General features: G+C 27.1%; 1 protein-coding gene and 1 long non-coding RNA gene across 2 annotated transcripts in view; one reads left to right on the top strand and one right to left on the bottom strand.

The window, feature by feature from the left end:
* The window catches only part of LOC113371212, a 516,707-nt gene that overhangs the window by 465,091 nt on the left and 29,207 nt on the right, over positions 1 to 22,409 (bottom strand). The window lies entirely within an intron of this gene.
* On the top strand, positions 18,361 to 18,669 carry LOC113370292. Its single transcript, XR_003366559.1, has 3 exons — positions 18,361 to 18,380; positions 18,436 to 18,562; positions 18,632 to 18,669. It is a non-coding gene; the product is annotated as an uncharacterized LOC113370292 (long non-coding RNA).

Genomic DNA, 22,409 nt, shown 5'->3' with positions numbered 1-22,409 from the left:
TATTTTAAATTTTTATATTCTAGATCTTAATTACATAAAATTAATTTAATTCATTAAATATTGCCATTGACACTGAAAAGGATAAAGAATAGATGATTACCCTTGAGAATCTTAGAAAATAAGTCATGATAATTCATGTTCTTTGTTACTGAACTTTGTTTCGAAAGGAAAAAAGTGGACAGCATCGATTACATACATTTTTTCGCAATTTTGAGAATTTGGCAACTCACTGTTATAAAGTGCGACCAAATTCCCCAACTATTTAGAAATTTTATAGGAAACTTTAGAAAAAAAAAACAATACTGATTAAACAACATTAAAGATAGAGTAGAGCGGAGCTTAAAGGTACGCGGATAATTGAAAATCCATAACAAAAAATGTCTTTTTAGATGTTAGTTCTTTTGGCCGTGATCACTGTTATTTAGTTCAAAAGACCTTGATATAATTTTTATGTATACGTTATTTAACCGTTTAATATATATTTAATATATTTATATTTTAATATATTTATAGTTTATAGTTTAATATATATATATATATATTTAATATATTGTATTATCGATTTTAATTGAAGTTCAACAGTTTGTTTTGTATAATCTATATATTAGCCTACACCTAGGTGAACCTTTTCCTTGGCAAACGTGTAGAATAAAGATAAATTGAATAAAGAATTATTTCACGACTGCTGATCATGATTTTCTGACAAAATACTAGATCAAAGTTATTTACAGTGTTCTCTGTAAAAAGTGCACCCATGAAAGTTAAATTTTGCATTGGTTGAATAATGCAGCAGTTATTTTGTAAAATCTCTTGAAAATTGAATTAAGGCATCTGGCCATTTAAATTTGCAAATTGTTTAAAAATAGTATAAAAAGCACATTTTTACGGTATTGAATTAGCTGAGAGTTTTTCTGAACATAGTCAGTATAAATAAATTTTGAACAATTTTAAAACTGTTGCTTAAATGCATGGAAATAAGATTCAAATAATTCTCTAGTGAATATAGATATAGCTAAAACAATATTAATTTTAGTTGTGATCTTATAATATTAATGTATGCTTGTTATTAACAGCTCATATTATTTACTGGTATATTCATATGAACATTAAGATTTTTTTATTCAATTTATTGTATTTTTTCTTTTTTTGCACATATCAATTTTGTAAATAAGACATTAAAGTTTTGATAAACAAAAATAAATTAAAACAAAAAAAATAAATAAGATTTAGTACATTTTATTAAAAATTTTATGAGAAAATATTTCTAACAAAGGTTTCATGATCCTTACAAACTTTTTAGGTCCCTTTCATAATTCAATATCAAATTATATTATAATGGCCCCGATATGCTGATGGTGAATAATTTTATAATATTACTGATTTATATTCATTCTATAAATGACTTTTATGGTTCATCGAAGTGACATTTTTCACGGTATTATTATCCGGGATTCTTTATAGGGTACTTTTATTTACTGCTACGACAGAAAATTAATGTGGTTATATTTTAGGTTTTCACAAATTAAAATGGGTATAATAATTATTGAATTGAATTTACTACACAATAAGCAATAAATTGGAGGATAATATTTATTATGGTTTTAGTATATGACTTAACTTCCCGAAGGAGAAGTTTGTGTTTTCATTAATAAATCTGATTGGCTAATTTTATGTTTTCTCGACGTTTTAAGACATTCTAAATCGAATGAGACCAAATTTGAACAAAATATGTGTGTGCATGTGTATGTGTGTGAACAGTTTTTTCAGTTTCATTTTTTTATCATTAAATATTTTTGAAAGAAAGATAATAATCAGATAAAAAATAAAATATGTACATCACATGGCAAGTTATTTTTTATTGCAAAATGAAAAGTTCACTTTAGAACTCAAATTTAAACCTTTGTTGTAATTTATGAATTTGCAGAATTATAACAGTTGACTAAGCATATTTTTAGTCTTTTAAAATTTGAATACAAAAACGTAAACCTAAAAAATTTGTATTCTATCCTCGCATAATGCGACATGCAATATTTAACATAACAGCAAAACTTTGTTGGAGAAAATTTAAAACTAACAGACTTCACTGTTCCATAATATATTGTTTGGCAAAAGTTTTCCACGTATCAGTTACGAATTCTACACGATTCATGTCAAATGATATTCAAGCATCACATGAAGTATCAGCATAAATTAAAAAAGTTTAGAAAATTTAACACATAAATATCAGAGTATTCTATTCTATAAAGCAAATAACTATTTTACAAAAATGTCATGTTTTTAAAGATTAATACGGTACTCATCTGGTAATATATATTAGGCTATTTTAGGCTATTAGATCATTAAATATAAATTGCTAATATATTTAACAATATTATTATAAATGAAACATTATTTAGTTGTATTGTAATTACTTGTAAATAATGATTGGATCTTCTAATTTTTATTAATGACGAAAGTAGAGAAATTATGGGTATTGTATCCAAAAAGTCAGTCGAGAAGAATACGATTAAAATTTCGCAAAGAGAGTAAACAGAAGGGAAAAAATATCGAGGTCAAAAACAGCTATATCTCCAAAAATAATTTAAAGTTTTAAACATCTTTTCCAAAATTCAAAAAAATATTTAAAATTTCTGTAATACTTAATATGAAACATAATAGCAAAAAGTTAAATGAACATATGATATCATTACTTATTTATTATATTTAATAATTTTTATTTTATTATTTCATTCAATTAGATATTAATTTTCCGATGGAGAAGTTTGTTCTACATTAAAAATTTCGATTCGCTAATTTTCTCGACGTTTCAAAAAAAGATAAGTGTGTGTGTTTTTGAATAGATTTTTTACCTCAAATTGACGTTTTCTCATTTGATCCGATTTCAAACATTTAAAAATCATTCGATGTATCTCAATGAGAACTATCGTTTCTCAGTTTTGTCCGACGATCTGCTAAGACGTTTCTTTGTAATTTGCAAAAAAAAAAAATTGGCCCACCTTTTAGCTCACAATACTAAATCGCTTTTGAAAAATTAAAAACTGTTAGAAAGATATTGGTTGGGAATGATACTGATTAGATTTAGATAAAGATCTACAGAGTCGTTTTATTGTAATTAACCGTGGAAAAAATATTTTCTGCTGAAATTTTTATGAAACTTTTTTCCACAATAGATATCATGGTTTTATAGAACATGCTGAAATATTACGGCCCTACGGCAAGTGGTGGTTTCTTTTTAAAAAATCATCAAAATTGAAAAAATATAGTCAATATTTGTATCAAAAGTTGCTTTTGTAATGTGATAAGTAAACATTATCAAATAAATAAAATGTGGAACGATAACCTACAATTTCAGGGCATGCAAACACGTGTCTGAGCTATATAATTAATATAATAACAAAAAAATTATACGCGTTTGAGAACATTCAATTAAATTGAGAATTGCATTGTTAAGATTCATTTGAGAGCGATAACTTGATTTTCGAAATGACCTGTTGAAAATTTTATCTAAATATCTAATTTCTAATTACCATTGAAGTTAGTTATTTCACCTATCGGGAAGTTTTTGCAACTTGCTTTAACAAAAAATGACACTTTCAACTAGTTTATAATTCACTCATATATAATACTATATCCAGTTCTATGAAAATTTATAAAGTTTAATAAAATTAATAGAAGTGAAATAATATCAGTCAATGATACATTTTATTTATTAAATGCGCCTCCAAAAGATGCGATCAGGTCTCACTATATTTTATATTGCATTTTCTCTCCACATAGAACTTTAACCGGATTAGAATTTCAAAATATCATTTCTCCATGTTGTCAAGTCTAAATCATATCTTTAGCTTTCTGCAATATTTGAGAACAAATCAACTTAGACGAAAATTTCATCTAGTGCGATACGTGTTGGCTGAAATCCAAATCTGGGAGTCGAAAACTCTTTTTGGCACCAGCACCACTTTCTCTTGTATTTTCTTTTTCTGATTCAATATTTTATGAAATAATATATGTGAAGGAAGATGGCTGAAGTTCCGCTAGAAAGCAAAAACCAGGTCACCGCAAGAGTGCAGTTTGTTTGGTCAAATAACACCGAAGTGTATTGAAGCGTTGCATAAAATTCTATATTGATGGCGGAAATAAACCTCATACTGAATGGAAGTATCTGTGAAAATATCTTATACAAATGAACTAGATTTATATATTGGAAGAATAGTATCACACATTCACTAGTTCCTCGAGATTAAATAAATCACGAGTAAATACAAATGTTATAATAATAATAAATGTTGTAATAAAAATAATAAAGTGTTTTAATTGGAATTGACGATTATCTAATTCGATTTACTCATTAGTAGAGGACTAATACGCAATATTATTATTTTACACAAATATAAATTATTTCTAAATAATCATAGATAGTAGTTGCACTGCATTAAAATTTAGGTCCATTTATTGTATTTGTATTACTTGTTACTTCATTGTAAGTTGAAAAACATGCAAATTTATGTTTAAGAAAAAATCAACCGATTGTATATTTAAGAAAAGATGTACCAATTTGTAATTATTGCAGTGTTTTAGTATACTCTTAAAGTCTGGATATATTTCAATCTATTTTGTTTCTAAATAAATAAAAATAAGTAATAAATTTTAAATCAATTTATAGCTCTCAGGTACGGAATTTATTAAGTTTATGGTCAGAGATTATTATATTGTTCTAAAGTTTAACTTTTTGATTATATTGATAAAATTTAAAAAATGTATAATTTATTATACATAATTATTATTATTTAATAGAATTATCTCCAATGGTAATAAATAGAAAAAAAAACAATTTATTTTTGCAGCAATGTTCCAAAAACTATTTTCACTTGATATCAAATTTCATATTTGAGTTATTAATCTCATATGAAAATCTGATAATGTTAAGCTGACCAAGATAGGTGTAGATTACGAAACTAGGGGTTAGTTTTCACAAATATATTCACGGGCCAGCTCTTTTATTTAAAAAGAATATTTTACCTTCAATGATTTATAATCGGCCAGGGTTTTGATTGCATTATGAAATGGACCTGAATACTACTATTTAGAACAAATTTTTAATTTTCCAGATTTGTTTAATTTATGAGTTATTGTGATGTTCTATGTTGAAAATGTGAATAAATTTTACTAAAATATCTAACTAATGGACCTGAATACTACTATTTAGAACAAAATTTTTAATTTTCCAGGTTTGTTCAATTTATGAATAATTGTGATTTTCTATGCTGAAAATATAAATAAATTTTACTCAAATATCTAACATTTAATTATTTAAATATGTTAACAAATTTTATTAGTAGTGCATGGCATCGAGCCTTAAAGAAAATTGATGGAACTTCCTGTACTGCAATTTAAAATTTGTAAAAGCTCAGAAATGCAAATTTAGATTTTTTTTTAAATTTAGAATTTTATAAGATTGATTGAAACATTTGAAAAACTTTAATTTGAAAAAAAATAAAAAATTGTCTCTTCTGAAAATACTGATATTTATAAAAACTTGGAATTTTTGAAAACTAATTTTTGATTTTTTTTATTATTGTCAAAATTTTGCAATTTCTTGAAAGTTTTCGATACCCATTTATGTCGCTTGATCCAGACTGTGGAAAACATCTTATTTTTCACTGTCAAATAATTTTTTTTATTTTTTTACTGGACGTATGCAAAAATTTAATCAATTCTTCATTACGTCATTATAACTACGATGTTTTTTTAATTATTCAAATCAAATTCTCTCACAAACTTTCCATTTTGTGCATTTTTTGCACCGTATCTTCAAAACATCTGCCTAATATTTCAGTTGCTTCAATAATTCAGTGCTTTATATTTAATACATAAATAAGAAATGTCAGATTCGCGTTTGTTTGTTGTCTTTAAAATTAAGGAAAGAAAAATTACACAAATGATCAAGAATTAAATATTAAATTCCGATTGTTTCCATTTTTATTAGCTAAAATAATTACTAATAATTTCCTGTTCATTTGTTCTCTAATTTTCATTCGTGATCAATTTCCAGCCTCGGGCGTATTCTTCGTCTGCTTCGATTACCATAAAAAGCTCGCAAACGTTATAGATGTCGTATAAATTTTTCCATGCAAACTCAGGCGTGGTTCAAATTGTCGAGTGGAAATATTTCACTGGCAAATGGATTTCATTTATACACATAACGCCATTTCCAGGACAACATGTAATAAAATATTTTAAGATAAGGCTTCTGCGATCTTCGCAAATCTTAAGTAGGTTGTTAAGCAGCTCCTCGAATGGAAAGTGATAAATAGTAGGATACTGATTACTATGCACAAGAATGAAATTGGTTTAAGTTGTGATTTATGATTAATCAAGATAGTAATATTCTGTTACTTTATTTTTAACGAAGGATAAGTTATAGTAATCATCCAAAAGTCTAAAATGAATTTTTTGCACATTTTTTCGTTTCACGGGTTTCTGAACATTTTGGAATAACATAGAATAAAATGAATGTGTGTGGGAGTATTTAGTATGTATGTATGTATGTATGTATAGATAAAACTTTTTGTCGACGATTTCGGAAACACCGATCAACCGATTTGAATAATTAAAAAAACATTCGATTTGTATTGATAAAGAGACGTGCTGATTAGTTTTTGGCAAAGGTAGGTCTAGCCTTTTCATAACTATGGGGTAAAAAGTGTCAGAAACAGTAACTCAGTTTTTAAGAAAACGGATTTGAATAATTCAAAAAACATTTTACATTTTTGTATTGATGAAATGACGGAACAATTAGTACTGATTGCTATTCAAACAAATTAACAAACTATTATACTGTAGCGAGCGGAGTTTTTATTAGCGAACTAATTCTTTGTAGACAATTCAGGTCAAAATATATCATTATATGTGATGTACTGTAAGGACACATTTATATTGTACACAGTATGCAGCCCTAGATGAGCTATGTTATTGCTACAAAGCCAAACCTATATATTTAAAAACTCAATAATATGTATATTAACAACTTAAAATGTAGATGAGTAGTTCTATATTATTTCAACAGTAATTTAGTCTACAAGTGTACGCAAGAAAAAAAACAATGAATGCAAGCCTTTATTATTTCCTGCTATAATTATCATATATACTGAGGAACTACTGATTCATTACGATCAATTAATTCATAGTATTTACTCAATAGTGATGACAATTATCTACCTAATATATCACATAATTTTTTGAGCTCCCTTTCCGGTCAAGCAACTTTTACCCGCGTTAACGCTTTTTAGAACATATTGTTTAGCTTTCTTAGCAACACTAAAGGGAAGTCTATCTTATAGATAATCAAATCTAATGCTATTCTTGGCGCCAGCATAAGTAATCGTCAAATTCAATGGCCGTAATGTCATATATCAACTATCCCATATGAGGGAGGAAATGATAATTCGCACACAACGTTCTATAATTCATAGGAAGTCAAGCGGTGTACTCATTAATTCATGGTGACTCACGCTCAGGGGCAACGCGCTACGGAAAGTGCAACGTAACATTTTTATAAAGAACAATAAAAGCGATTTTATGGATTTTTACGAACTAGTAGTATATTGGGATCCGTTTTGTTAATGATTAATATATAGGTATTCTGTAACAGTACTTAATTTCTTTTAATTTTAATTACAATCTGCCACTCTTAGGACATTCAGTAATTGTTTTGACTGTTCTATTAAAAGGATCTTGAATGGATGGCAAAACAGTAGTTGTCCAGTCCAGTTATGATAAATTATCTATACTCGAAGTATTTGCTGACATTTTTATAATATATGCAACTATACCCACAAAAGGCGATTTTCACTTGAGTCTATATTTGAGATCTATAACCTCAAGTGGAAATTTGACATCAAAGTTGCCTGATGTCGGGGCTATGGCGGCAGCGGGAATCGAACCACCGAACCCGGGGTAGTTAGTGCTAGCCCACGTCCTAACCGATATCTCCACCGCTGGCCCATAATAGTACATAAAATAGCATAAAGTTTCCATACGATAATTCCGTAACAGTACTCAAAAAAATTCATCGAAAGTATCATAAAACAGTATAAAATAGTAAATTATGTTTGATGTATACATTTTCCAAACTATTTTTTATAACAGTATTCACAATATTTATAAAAAGCATTATAAAATAATATAAAATAAAATAATGATTCAGATTTATGGGCCGATTCTTCCGTAAAATAGACCATTGTTCTCATATAAAGTGGTACTAAAACTGTCAAAATGTTATGTGGTTGATGTGCAGTCAACGACTTGGAAATTAGTTGTAACAACAGTATAATACAATCGTATGGTACTTTACACAGTATTAAGAAAATGGAATGAAGATGTCGATAGAATTGTAAAACTAATCGAGATAAAAATAAAGTAAAAATGATTCAAAAATTATACTAATTAGTCATAGGAGGTAATCCGCATCGTTTTCTCTTTTCATATGAAATCAATGTATATGCAAAATTTTTAAAGATTAATTATTTTTGAGAAGTAAAAAAATTGAAATTTTTAAAATAATGAAATAGAAATATAGTTAGAAAGATTAAATTGGATTTCTTAAAAATTTGTTTTTTGCAATAATTTGTTTTTGGTGGTAATTTAGTGTTAGAGGGAAGTCCCCGAGTGCCGGACACCTAAGGTTATTTATAAATAAAACAAAATATTTTACGAAATATTTATTAAATTATAACTTATGTTAAATAACAAAGTTAGAAATCAAACTAAATTAACAAATACGCAACCTTTGCTAAATATAATTAATTAATATCAATCAAACTGTGGTAACAAAAAATATGATTTTACAAAGTGGCACCAAGTACCGGACATTTCAAAATAACAAGCATTCAACCCATATGTAGCCATTTCCATACTCTGGAGTGTCTGCACATGTGTCTTTGACGAATATTCTTAGATATTGCAAAAAAATGACCTTTTTGGCTGGGTCACACCGAATGCTCTCAGCTAGAGCATTCATCATAAGATTTTCATTCTTTGACTAGGAAATACAAAAATGAGGATATGTAGTGACCGTTAGCACTCACACAAACAAAATTAAGTAATTAGAATAAATTACGTCAATTCTCACAAGAAATATCAATATGTTTACTGTCCGGCGCTAAGGAACGACTTAGTGAACCAGCACCTGTGTGCCACCCCCTCCCTAGGCCCCTTTCACTTGTTTTTTTATATAAAAAGATTTATACTCGCTTAAATAGTACGTGTTAAATAGAGTGTCCGGCATTAGGTGCCGTCCGGCGTTACCGCTCCCTATGTTAAAAAATAGTTTGCTTTGGAGCATACTATTGTCTACCACTGTTATGATTAAATAAATAATTTATAGTAATTTATGTGATCTGTGGGAATGCATGTGATGAGAAAGGGATCAAGTTTATCTTTTCAGATTGTTCTTGAATTTTTTAAAACTTGCATTTACAAAATCAGCATTTTCATAATTGATCTAATGAAGATCTTACCCTTAATTGTACTAAGGTTATGCAATACACGTAACAATTACAGTAGGTTAAGAAGAACATTAGTAAGGAATATATCATAAAATTCGTAAAAATATATTATCAATTTATGTGCCTATTTCTACAGATGTACCATTCCTTTATATTACACATTTACTTTCAAAATGTATCAAGCCAAAGTCATTTCCGACGCAATAACCATTATAAGACAATAAAGTGCTTATAATTTATAAGACATAAAATGTTGCTTTTATTGCGTCGCATTTTCTACGGCTCAAATTATGATTAATAACTGCGTCGTGTTCGTGTTTTGGGAATAAACTTCCTTACAAGTGCAATAGAAGATTACAAATACTCAACCAGATGGTGCCAGCTATAAAATCGAAATTAACACTTGTATTATATTTGATTCAACTAATTCAAATATTTAACATTTTTTTAATATTAATTTTAGTTTTGCAAGAATTTTATTAAAATATTACGCTTTAATATGCTCGACTTAAAGAAAAAAAATTGTGAATGATTTTTAATAAAAGATGTATAATTAAGAATTTTTATGCAGACTTATTCGTTTATTAATGTTTTTTAAACTTAATAATTTTTATAATAACTGAATATATGAATTCAGAGCATAAAACATCTGCTCCTTTTTAAAATTTGATACTATAAAAACAGAATGATTTAACTAATATATAGTAGGTGGGATAGAGCGGGGCTCAAAGATTTTGTTGTTTGACTTTTTGGTTATGACCATTGTTTATTTTCCGAAACTTTAATATAATTGTTGATACATATTTTAATTGTTCTATCAGATTTATTCTTATTCTTATTTTTAAGTTATATTCAACAAAGTTTTTTTATATAATCTCTATAAAAGCTTACAATAGATGTGATAAAAATAACCAACTAAACCTTTGCCCTAAACGTAACGTACACAGGAAAGACGTGAACAATAAAAAAAAGTAAATAAAATATAGGTTAAAAAAACAATTGTACATGACATAAATCAAATTAAATTAAAATTAAAATTAAATTAAATTAAATAACTATGTCGATGAATATTTCTCATGAAATACCAGATCAAAATTACATACAGTGCTATCTTTATGGAAAAATGTGCACATAGAATTTATATTTTGCATTGGTTGAAGAAGTAGCTATTATTTTCAAAAATTCCTTCAAAATAAGACATTGGATCTGTTTGCCCCCTCTGGCCATCCCATTTTAACTAGTCTATACGGTAAAAAGAGACAAATGACATACAGTCATACATACAGTGCAGTTTTTTGACAAATAAAGATATGTTTTTCACTAAAATCTATTTAATGTTTATGTCAATTGAAAATATTTAACCGGTTGATAAGCTATTTAATGTGCAAAGTGAAAGTAACATTTTCAGTTCGAATTAGAATTCTCATGCAATATTACGTTTTTCACATTATACATTGATTGCATTGTATTGGCTACATTGTAATTTTTACTATATATGTCAAAGCATATTTTTAGATGCTAATAGTTCATAATGGAATGGAAAATATCTTTTCTATGCTACTATAAAACTACGATATGAGTTTTAAACATATATGTATGGTCAGTGAAAAATGTTTTTTTAGCATTAATAAAAATATGTATATTGGCTAATACTAGTAAACAGTATTCTAAACATTGTTATATTAATTATAAATAATAGTTGTTATGTTTATGCTCCATAATTAATTTCCCGTAGGATAAGAATCGCAAACAAATCTAAAATAAATTGTTATGCATATCTTACCGGATCAACCAGTTTGAATTATTCAAAATGCGTTCGATTCCTATCGATTGGGAGACCATTAATTTGAAGTAATTCCGAAGATAATGTGCAAAAACGCAATTCAGTTTTCGAGAGAACCTATGGTTAAATTTGAATGATTTAGAAAATACTTTTCTTGTATTGATGGACTTGAATTGATTAAAGTTTAGGATGGCAGGTCCAATGGTTATATAAAGTTAATAAAAAAGGTTAAAAAGCCATTTATGGTAGAATTGATCATTTAACATGTGCAGTCAAATTATCTGATATATCATAGAAATTTTCAAAATTGAAACTAATTTTGTCACCATTTATTTGGGTTCCGTTTCAAAAATATTTAGTTTTTGGTATTAATTAAAATTCTGAAAAAACTTGTTTAACGCATTACAAAAATTAAAAAGTAAAATTGAACTTTGCTCAAATAATCTTTTTTCACTGCATGTCATCAACAAATATACTATTACCTATTATAGTATATATTCTTTAGTATTATGTTCTATTCATACAATAAGCATAATTTATATAGCATCAAAAATTGGTCTTTCAAATATCAAATAAATTCTTATTTTATTTTTGTATACATTATTTAAATCAAATTAAGATTTACTTAAGATGTTATTACATTAAAATAGTGGTGTGTACAATTAATATAATAATGCCCTGTAATTATAAATTAAACTGAATGTAGTATGTATACTCTTGAGTGAATCCATTTTCATCACTAGTGCATCACTTCATAAATAAGAGTGGCGTTAGCACAATAGCACAAATAACTTTATTGCATCTCAACAATATTATATTATACACCATCAAGCTCTATCTAGGACAATCTCGTTAGATTCAGCTTTTAGACTTCGAACCTGGTGGCAATTTGTCAATGGAGAGTACTCGGTCCGTTATATAAAAGTTATTTATAGAATATCTATCTATAGACTGTCGTTACTATTTCTGGCCTGAAGTGACAGAGGTGAGTGCTGGAGCGATAACTATCTCTCATTACGGACGCACCGCACGGTTTATTTATATCAAGTTTATTATTGTATGTCTACATATTTTCTCAAGTATTATATTTGCGGGGTTATTTGCGCCGTTTCTGTTTACATTATATGATGTCTTAATAATAGTAGTCTCGAAAACAGTATAGAATGATGTTTTAATAATTATAGTCGAGTCGGTTTAGTGGGTAAACACAAACAAAATATTTGGAATTTTACATAAGTATCGATCTCTGAAATAGTTACACATGTAAAATAAATTGACTATGGTTATACTGTTTTTGTTTGTTAGTATTGAGTTTAAAAAATTAAAGTAGATTGCTAACTATATATTATTATTATTTTTTTTTTTATTTGAATAGCGATCAGAACTTATGTGTTCTATGAGCTGTTGTGAATAGTATCTTACAAACTACGTTTGTTTTATTATAGATGGCAACCCAAACAGTTGTCACATCTCTGTATGATAAATTTTTATTATAATCTCTGTAATAGGGCAAGTATGGTGCAACAATGCCGGGTGAAGGTTATTTTCACTTGGAAACATATCGCTATCTATATTTTCAAGTGAAAATCGTTGTCAATGTTGCCTGACAACAGGCTGCTCAAAGTGGGAATCGAACCCGGGACCTCTGAAACAAGTCCCGTCGCTCTTAACCGCTTACCTACGGGCGAGCCCATATATTATTAAAACAGTCTTTTTTATGTTTTTATGTATAAATAGCTCTTTTTTTGTTGGAAGCTTATTAACTACTGAAAATTGGATTGGTATTTTTATATTTTATTAGCCTCGCTTCAATATTTTTCCGCATTTTTACATAATTTTTATTTTATATTCTGAAATTTTTTCTAATAAAAATAGTATAAAAAATGATATAATATGATTTATTAATTGTGAGTAATTGATTTATTAATTGTAAGTAATTGTAAGTATTGAAATGATTCATTAATTGTAAGTAACATGTAAAACTAAATTGTCTAGCTTTTACCATTAATTTCCTATGGGGTAAGTTATAGTAACGGTCCAAAAATCAACAATTAAAATTTTTGCATATCTTTACGTTTCAGAGTTTTCTGAACATTTTGGCATATTTTAGAAAAAAAATGGCTGTGTATATGTATATGTGTGTGCAATATCTGTATATGTACGGATACCATTTTTTGTCGACGTTTCCTAAAAGCATTCGATTCCTATTGATAAGGAGACATACTCTTTAGTTTTTGGCAAAGATTGTTTCAGCCGTTTCAAAGATACGAAACAAATAGTGCAGAGAATTGAAATTAAGTTTTTTAGTTTAATGGAAAGTTGAAGTTTTCAAAAGCCAGAAAATCCTATTCACTAACTTTATTTTTACTGCAGTTTTCAAGTTTATTCGAATTATGTTTACTCGAGTTCTCTAACATGTTTGAGATCAAATATGAAAATGTGTATTTGTGTAAGCGAGTCGATTTTTTTATTGTTCGTCGATGTTTTCTGAAAAACGGCTGGACTAATTTCAAATATTTAAAGGCGGTTCCAATGCTGTTTCTCAAGTGCAAAATTTTTCGTCCACGTATTTGCCGAAGATCCTATACCAACTTTAAAATTCAAAAACTATTCCAAAGATATTGGTTGGGAATCTAAATTACATTTTGTAAAGATCAATCGAGCGTTTTTTCACAATTGATTATTATTTGACGTTTTTAACGAAAGTTAATAAGGCGACAAAATTCATTCTCTACAAGAAATTGATTGAAATTTTTAATAATTTGCGCTTAAGAAATACAAGCACGTGTTTGTGCACTATATTTAATTCAATTCACTGATATAAGTTTGAATAATATCAATTTAAAACCGCACTGATTTGTGTTTAATAAAAGTGAAAACTATTTTAAAAATAAATAGTTAAAAATTTAATCTAAATTTCTTGAATCAAAATATTGAAAGCCAAATATTGCATGTTTCTAGTTATTTGATTGTATTGGGTTTAATGAATTTAATATTATAAGGAACGATAATTTTTATAATATATTAGTATTAGTAATATATAATGATCAACTATCATCATATTTCAAATATTTTCTTCAAATATATTACAAAAATATATTGTTTGTTAAGTACATGTAGTTCAACTATGAAATAGATATAAAAATGACGATCTATCATGTTCAAGTTTTAGTAGTACACAATCTTTAAAAATTTCTATAAAAACCTTAGGATCCTAAGCATTTGCGCAGACTTGTGTAAAATGATTAAACCTTTCAAAATGTTGTAAATGTGTAATTTGTTGTATTAATAAATAGACATCGCCATACTATCTCGAGATTTACAATATTACATGCATTATCTATAATAAATAGTGGGTAGAGTACTGTCCTAGGGCAGTAACGTGAGCTGGGTCAAAATTCAACTTCAATCATAAAAGAATAAAGTAAGAGATTTTCCATTTTCCAAATAGTCATTTCTAATTGGAAACATTTTCGTTCTATATTTTAAAGTAAAAATTAATATCACTGCTGACTGATATCAGGTTATTCAAAGGGTAAATTCGACCTCATGACTCTGTGCACACAAGGCATTGGGATTAACTATAGAATACCCGGAATAATAATATATTATATGAAATAATTGTAGCAAAATTGTAGGAAAAGAGAGGAAACTTAGCAACACATTACTCCATGGCTAATAAGATGATGGTTAACTTTTCCGAATAGTGAAATTATTATTCTATTACTATATGGATTCATTATTGATATATCATAAACTGTAGCTTTTTGCACAAACTTATGAAACCGTCATAATCTTTTAATCCCGACTCATTTGTAACAAGTTCAAATACAGATATTAGAAATATGGATTCAATATTTATTAATATTGAAAATATAAAGAACCACAACAGTGGTGGCAGCATACAGAATTGTGCGAAGGCTTTTATACTTGGATACGGGCGTATGTGGATGTTAGCCGCATTGATTGATAAGATCGGGGTCTGGAGGCTATGAAGAATAAGCCAGCGAGATAAATGTGGAACAATGCCAAAAGATTGCTCAAAGACCTACAGGCGATATGATGGAGCACATAATTCAGCTCTCAGCCCTATTACTATACATCACACCAAATGGACGAAACTAAAGTTGTATAGATTACACATCGTTACAATGGTATATATACATACATACATATTTATATATATATATATATATATATAACAAAATGAAGTCGTGAGCTTCATCATTGACATCTAACAGCTTTCTTGACCCGGGTTAAAAAAAAAACTCATCAAAAGCTGTCGAGAATCCTCGATTTAAATATGTACTCCTAAAAATATTTTGTGTTCATAGTTGAACTATAGTTCATATTATGCTCATATATGGAACAAAACAATAAGTATAGCATTCAAAACCGACGAATAAATTGATGTATGAATTTGTTTATAAATATCCATTTAAATATCGAAAACTATAATAAAAAACTTTTGATTTGAGATTTTTGAACATATATGCAAAATTTTTTTTTGAAAACTTTTTATGTTGATAGATATTTTTATGTTGATAGATATCATGGTCCTGAACAACATACTATAATTTTACGTTTCTACGGCAAGTAGTTTAATTTTAAAAATTCATCAACATTTGAAAAAATATTATAGTCAAAATTCGTGTCTAAAGCTGCTTTTGTGATGTGATGAGTCAGACATTATCGATTCATCAAAATTTAAATAGATTAGTAACAAATTTAGAACATGCAAGCGCTTGTCTGTGCAGTATAATTAATATAATTACAGATAATTTAAATGTGTTTGAGAAAATTCTATTGAAAATCGCAATATTTCGATTATTTTCCACAAATTTGTCTTATAAAATTGTTTTTGACAAAAAATGGAATAAAAAATATTAAGACTTTATTGAAGTTATGAAAACAAATATGTCAAGTTAAGTAATGTAATGGTGCTATAAATATTACCCATGTAGAAATTAATATCGGTACAATATATTACCAATATCGGTTTTCTGTGGCCGTGATTGCCTATATTGCAAAAATATCGGCGAACGTCGGTTCTGTGATGATGTCAACTAATCGATCAGGCCAACGTCAGCCGATATTGAGGCAATAATCTCTATAAATGGCCTTGTCCAATATTGGTCTCAAACTAAAATAGAAATATTGATGCAATATTTTTTATCATCGGCTAATAAATATTGTCCCCAAATAGAAGAATAAATATTGATGCAATATTTTTTTATCATCGACTGATAAATATTGTCCTCAAACTAAAATAGAAATATTGATGCAATATTTTTTATTATCGGCTGATAAATATTGTCCTCAAAATAAAATAGAAATATTGATGCAATATTTTTTTATTATGGGCTGATAAATATTGTCCTCAAACTAAAATATAAATATTGATGCAATATTTTTTTATCATCGGCTACAAAATATTGTTCCCAAAGTGAAATATAAATATTGATGCAATATTTTTTATCATCGGCTGATAAATATAGTTCACAAATTGAAATAAAAATATTGATGCAACATTTTTTATCATCGACTGATAAATATTGTCCACAAATTGAAATGAAATTATTGATGCAACATTTTTATCATCGGGTACAAAATATTGTCATCAAATTGAAAAATAAATATTTATGCAATATTTTTTATCATAAGCTAATAAATATTGTCCTCAAAATAAAAAATGAATATTGATGCAACATTTTTTATAATTGACTATTAAATATTGTTTGCATGTTAATTAATAATAAATATTGTTTCCTCAAATTCCTCAATCATAATTATTGTTATTATATTTAAAATGAAAAACAAAAATCTTATCTGGGATCGAACCCGAGACTACGACGTTAAGAGTCGGCAACGCTAGCGCTTAGCTATCGACTCAACAGAACGAAAACAACATACGCCAGATATATATGGCTGTAAATATTTAACCATGTAATTATTCACCCTTACAAATTAAAAGGTAAAAAGGTAATTCGGACGAAAGATGCGGAATAAAATTACGAATAAAATGATATATAATTCAATATGTGTGTTCGTATAATTATTTTCAGATTTTTCAATTTTTCTTGAATTTTAGCACTGCAACTCGCCCATAGGCCAAACCGTTTGAAATACTAAGTTGTGATATGTGGAAGAAAAACTAAGAATTTTGAGACGATTCTAATGATGTATAATACTTTATACGGTTTCTTTATGAAAACCTCAAATGTTGAGAATAGTATAAAAATTCAGTTTTCCTTTCATTATAAAAAAGTTATAAATGTTACAGGGTAATTTATTTTAAATACTGTCCGATATATATAAAACTAATTGAAAACTTTAATTTTATTTACTCATACAATTATAAAATAAAAAAATAATAATAAATGGACTGGGATTTGAACCCCAAAATCAAAATCAAAAGGCTGCGACGCTAGCCATTACACCACCAAGATATGCAATCTTGTTGTAGTAACTCACTATCCTGAACCGCAGGTATAAGGTTCTAGATCTTTCTATGCCTTCTATGCATGACGTATGCCTACAAGAAGCGACGCGCGTCACACGGCGTCCTTAGCCTTTAATGCAAAATTGTTAATTATAGTATGTTTTAAGATACTAGTTTTGCTGGAAATAATCGAATAATATTTTCAGTTATGTGTAATGTGTAATAGTGTTATAGTGTACATTGTTTTCTAATGTGTGTAATGTGCATTGGTGCGAAATATATACCACAAACAAGTTTGGTTAAGTAAGCATTGTCTCTGAAAAATATACAATATTTCATTTCTTTGTTGTTACTTTGGATTAAAATACAAAGGTTTGAAAGTTCAACTTAATTTTACGTCATCTGATTTGATTTGGGATGGATAGATTAAGTAATAAGTTATGTATATCTAACATAACCTTAGTTTTAATAGACGAATTCTTTTTACTATTGGTGAGTATAATACTTAATCATGCGTTTATGCATTGTAACTAATAGCTATTTATTTTTAGAATAATTACTGCTAACTACATTATTATTAGTATCTCTAATAAATAATCGGAAACTAGCTATTCGAAATGTCAAAATTTGCAAGTTTTCAATAAAAATGGTAAGAAATGCAAGATAATTTTATTTTTCTCACTAAGGATTTTTATATTGATCAGGAGTTTAAACACATTGAGAAATCAGTTGTACATATTACGTGAAATATAATAAAATATAACATAATAAAATATAACATAACCTAATCTTTTTGAGTGAAGACATACTGCACTTTCATATTTATAAAAGGTAAGACAATACTTGTTATAATATAATTATATGTCTCTGCATTTAAAACATATTCTTATTTATTTTCAGGTAATATTGTTGTAAGCGCAGAAAATAGAGAAACTGGTTTGCTTAGTAGTAAAATGTTATCGAAAAGTTTTTCATCAAAAGTTTGTAACTAAATAAGTTATAGAAAGGAAAGATATAAATTTTGACAGAATAGTCATAATGTTTGATTATAATAAATGCAATGTGGAATGTCAATAAATCTGTACATTTGCATAGCAAGATTTTAGACTATGATATGAAGTCATTATTTTTTAAGGTAAAAGTAGAGTCGAGTGCATTTTACAATCTCATTTTAACGCTTTCATAAATTATTCATATTGATAATATATAATGATATATTATAAATTTATTAACAAGGAATACGAGGTTTCAGGTGACAATACAAACTTGGACAAAAATATTTTGGGGTTATGATTGAAAAAGTTTCCCAGTCACTGTTCTAGACGATGAAATAAATATTTCATAATGGATAATAAATATATTAACAACAAATAAAATATGTTCAGATGCTGTGAAATGTTTTATCGAGTGATGATGTTATAAATAGTTAAGTTAATTTGCATTTATTACTTTTATTACTTTACCTACCTTACATTTGATATATATCACGTAAATTATAATCGAATAATTATTCGATTATAATTTACTTGATATATATCAAATGTAAGGTAGGTTTTCCAATGACTGTTCTAGACGATGAAATAAATATTTCATAATGGATAATAAATATATTAACAACAAATAAAATATGTTCAGATGCTGTGAAATGTTTTATCGAGTGATGATGTTATAAATAGTTAAGTTAATTTGCATTTATTACTTTTATTACTTTACCTACCTTACATTTGATATATATCACGTAAATTATAATAGAATAATTATTCGATTATAATTTACTTGATATATATCAAATGTAAGGTAGGTTTTCCAATGACTGTTCTAGACGATGAAATAAATATTTCATAATGGATAATAAATATATTAACAACAAATAAAATATGTTCAGATGCTGTGAAATGTTTTATCGAGTGATGATGTTATAAATAGGAAAGTTTATTTGCTTTTGTTATTGTTATAAAAAAAGTTTACTTGATATGTATTAATAAATATCTATTAAAAAATAATCAATATTTATGACACTTTTGTGTTTTATAAATAATCATATTTTTAATGCAGTTATATATTTGTATCATTGTTTATATTTAATAAATGAATTTCCACAAAAACATTCTTAATAAATTTACGTATATGTTCATTTCAGAAATAAATAAATAAATAAATAAATAAATAAATTTCAGGTGTTTTATTGTTAAATAAATGACATTGATTTATGCGTTATATTATTTCAACTTCAAATCTTCAAATATTTGTGTAATATTTCAACATCAGTTATAAGTTTCAGAATAATTTAATAATTCAATAATTAATAATTCTAAATGTTTACCAGCTCTCTGTCTAATTGTATATTACCTTACCAACATTCAACAATTTGTAGGCAACATTGGTTCCAAATTTCCAAATATAGACCAATATAGACCAATGTTGGTTTACCTATATGGCCTCAATATAAAAAATGTTCAATTTTTATGACCAGCCGATATTGGTTTCAAATTTGACCAATGTAGATTTTATATTGCTTGTAGATTCAGACCATATTAATTTCTACATGGGTACTGATAAAATTATTCAATTAAAGCAAATTTGTAATTGCAATATCTGATATCTACTATTTATATGACTTATTTTTCTCTCCATTGGTATTGTCTTTATTTTATTACTCCAGTATATTACCTTACAAAACTGCTTTGCTTCAGTTAAAAAAAATTGGTGGAATTTTGTTGAATAATTTGAAGTAATGTATCAGTGATATTCATATCTATTGTCGAATTATAGACCTAACACTACATGTAGTAATTATCTGAATTACGTATCTAAAATAAATGAAGCTTAATTCAATTATTATTTATCACACTTACATTGCAATTATTAGTTACTCCGCACGCAAATATTAACGTTTTAAACTGACTTGTAAAACAAAATTGGGCATTTACTAACAAATGCAGTGTTATAAAAAGTAAAATATATTAAAATTCGTTTCAAATGTGCTAAAATTCACTATTTTTAAAATTACGTGAATTTTTATAAATATGTCTTTTCAGGAAGACTGAATCTGAAACACCTACGTGCAATAATATTTTAAAAAAGCTCATAAATGCAGTTTGTAAATCAAATAAAGTGATGTTTATATGATGTTTATGTAAATTTGTTTTATTTTTGTAATGATACGTTTATACTGGTTTTAATATTTAAATACAATTACTGTTGTTTCTTCAATTTATAATCATGTACAAAATGTGCAATTTTAGTTAATATCATATGCTCTACACCACTAAACACGATTTTAATTATTGGAACTACTATAACAAACTCATTCAAAATTAATCACTCGTTATTTTGCAGAATTTCACATAAATACAAAATGAAAATGATCGTTTTTAATATTGACACGTTTCACGGTTCGTTATTTTGTGAATAATATCACAATTGATTAAATTGCTCACGATATTGATAATGGTTAGGTATGGATACATAAATATCACGTGGCAGGATATTTATTTATTTATTTTTTTTTTTTTAAACTTTATTACTAATTATTTTTTCTTTTTATCTTACATACTACATATATTTTACTTTTTCTTTACATATTTTTACTGTTTATTACATTTTTCTTTACTAATACTTCTTCCAAAGGCAGGTCCGTGGGTTGAGTTGAAAATGCACTCAATCATGGTTGCACGATGTCAGAGCCTTTACATTTTTCTGTTGTATAGGGATACAAATCGACTTCCTTTTTGTATTTCAAAGCGATACAATCTTAGTACCTCTTTACTTCCAAGTGGCATGTTGCCGCTACAGCTATGCCCACGAAAGGCCATTTTCACTTGAAAACATATTTGAAATCTATGATTTCAAGTGAAAATTTGGTATCAAGCTGCTTTGATACCGAACCGACCGAGGTTGGATTCGAACCCGGGACTAGGATTTGCTAGCCCACGTTCTTACCACGGGACCACGGCCGGCCCGTTTTAGAGCAAACTTTATATTTGATGAATTTTATATAATTGATTATGTGTATTTTTTACTAAATGTGTGAATGGCATATAAAAATAAGCAATAAATGTAAAAAATCAGTAATGTTTATAAAATATCGCAATACTACTAGAACCGTAACAAAAAATATGAATAAAAATCACGGTTTGAAAACAAAAGAAATATAATTAAGAAGAAGATTAAGAGAACATTTTACAAACAATAGAAAATGTGAAAAATGACAATAGTGTATTATTTAATATTTAATGCAATTAAGTTTCTAGTCACATTTCAATAAAGACTTCAATTGTAGTTATGTTAACTACATCTCTACATTAATTTCAATTTGTCTCCATCTGAATATACTGTATATACTGTACTGTATATGCTAATGTAAAGAGCAACAAGATTTTCTTCCCAAAACTGTAGTCATAACAACTAGAAAATATTTACCGATAATCAAACAAATCGATTTGAATAAAAAATTGAAGAAATAATTAATTGAATTAATTTAGATAATAATTTACAATAAACAAATTAATAGTAATAACTCATATCAATTACACAGAATTTCATCATAAAATACCATTGTAGCAAATTACATTTCAGTAAAAGTTTACATTTAAAACATGGCAAATTACAACCTATTTAATGAGCTATTTATTTGAAAAGCGCTGTTTATATTATGAGCCCATAATTTAAACATTGA

This window comes from Ctenocephalides felis, unplaced genomic scaffold (assembly GCF_003426905.1).
Source record: "Ctenocephalides felis isolate EL2017-DRISC unplaced genomic scaffold, ASM342690v1 CF-g0.4_SCAFFOLD_01492, whole genome shotgun sequence".
NCBI lineage: Eukaryota > Metazoa > Arthropoda > Insecta > Siphonaptera > Pulicidae > Ctenocephalides > Ctenocephalides felis.
The sequence above is the reverse complement of the archived record's forward strand: the minus strand, read 5'-3'. Positions and strand labels throughout refer to the sequence as shown.